This window comes from Sander lucioperca, chromosome 5, assembly GCF_008315115.2.
Source record: "Sander lucioperca isolate FBNREF2018 chromosome 5, SLUC_FBN_1.2, whole genome shotgun sequence".
Classification (NCBI taxonomy): domain Eukaryota; kingdom Metazoa; phylum Chordata; class Actinopteri; order Perciformes; family Percidae; genus Sander; species Sander lucioperca.
Genome location: NC_050177.1, coordinates 15462706 through 15464762, shown reverse-complemented (window position 1 = coordinate 15464762; position 2057 = coordinate 15462706). Strand labels below are relative to the sequence as shown.

The following is a 2057-nucleotide window of genomic DNA, read 5'->3' as shown; positions in this document are numbered from 1 at the left end:
GGGTAGCTCTCCTCCCTCTCTGGTCTTTGACATGTCCTCCAGAACTGTAGCAGTGATCCAGCAGAAGATTGGGATGTGGCACATGATGTGGAGGCTTCGTGATGTCTTGATGTGGGAGATGATTCTGCTGGCCTGCTCCTCATCTGTGAATCTTTTCTTGAAGTACTCCTCCTTCTGTGGGTCAGTGAATCCTCTGACCTCTGTCACCACGTCAACACACTCAGGAGGGATCTGATTGGCTGCTGCAGGTCGTGTGGTTATCCAGAGGCGAGCAGAGGGAAGCAGTTTCCCCCTGATGAGGTTTGTCAACAGCACATCCACTGAGGTGGACTCTGTAACATCAGTCAGGATTTTGGTGTTGAGGAAGTCCAGAGGAAGTCGACACTCATCCAGACCGTCAAAGATGAACACAACCGGGAACTCTTCAAACCTGTAGATTCCTGCTTCTTTGGTTTCACTAAAGAACAAATGAACAAGTTCCACCAAGCTGTACTTTTCCTCTTTCAGCACATTCAGCTCTCTGAAAGTGAATGTAAATGTGAACTGGATGTCCTGGTTGGCTTTGTCTTCAGCCCAGTCCAGAGTGAACTTCTGTGTTAAGACCGTTTTCCCCGATGCCAGCCACTCCCTTAGTCATCACTGTTCTGATTTGTTCTTCTCTTCCAGGTGGAGTTTTAAAGATGTCTTCTTGTCTGATTGTTGTTTCTGGTCTGTCTGGTCTCCTTGATGCTGTTTCAATCTGTCTGACCTCATGTTCATCATTGACCTCTTCAGTCCCTCCCTTTGTGATGTAGATCTCTGTGAACATCTGATCCAGAAAGGTTTTGTTTCCAGCTTTAGCAATCCCCTCAAACACACACTGGAACTTCTTTTGTGAGTTGGATTTAACTTTTCGCTGGCACGCAGCAAGAATATCTGAATAAATAAAACAATGAAATCAATGAGGGGTTGTTCGAGTTATTGTCTGTGCACATTTCTGTTTTCCAGAAATCTATTTAAGAGATTAACTTATTTAAAATTACTTATTATTCCTCAACAACAACTGATATGTTGTGTGTCCAAGTCATGCATCCATGGATTCTGTGGTCTGTGGTATATGACTTAATTGCAGAGGGATGGGAATTAATATTTCCCAAGCTGTTTCTCACAGTGGCATCAGTGTGTGCAATTGTTAACCAGAAGAGCCAACAAAAACTGGATTGTCTGATTTAGTTTCATCAACTTTTGTTCTTGGAGACACTTTACATTTTGTGTCTTTGGTAGATGTGTTTGGTAGCTTGTTCTGTTGTTGTAAGCACAATATATATGTCTATCTTTGTAAATAAGAGGGAGACATTGGTTAAAAAGCTAACGTTTGTTGAAGACATTGTGATATGTTTGATTTTTTTGTAACATCCATTTTCTATTTCATAATATTATGACTTACCTGCAGGTTCTGAGATGGTGATTGATAAATTCTTCACTAGCTCATTCTGATTCATCTTCACTAAAACTATTCTGGTCACTTTAATGGTGTTCATACTGTAGGTCGAGAACATCTGGTCCACTGTCTTCATCCTGTCTACCTTCTCCAGTTTGCTTTTTCGGATTGCTGGGAAGTCTTCAAGGGCCCCTTTCTGCTGCAGGTGCCACTTAAATTTTTCAAAGTCCTCAGCTCCCAAATCTTCTAAAGTTCCCAGACGACCTCTTGAGGTGTCTCCATCTTTGGTCCCTGCAAAGATCCAAAAGAAACCAAAAAAACATTATCAACGTATAGAACTTTTTGGGGTTAAAATAATCAGATTATCAAAACAGACCAGTTTTGTAAATTGAGATGTGATGACAACTTTTTATTAGTTTTAAGTAGAATCAGAAAAATATGAATGTACAAATCCGTGCAAATACAACTTAATAACTCAAGCACATTGATTCATGAACCAAGAATATGGATCAATAAACTTTGCATTCCTCTGACTTTAAAGTAAAGCAGTGGCCAAAAGTACAATCTCCAACATGCTGTGAACCAATTATTTTTTTGATCGCTACATAGTAGATAAAATATATAATGTAATTCCTCA

At 40.2% G+C, this 2057-nt stretch overlaps 1 pseudogene; it reads right to left on the bottom strand.

Annotated features, from left to right (window-relative positions):
- The window catches only part of LOC116036682, a 21213-nt pseudogene extending 19541 nt beyond the window's left edge, over positions 1–1672 (bottom strand).
- Between the last annotated feature and the right edge of the window lie 385 nt (positions 1673–2057).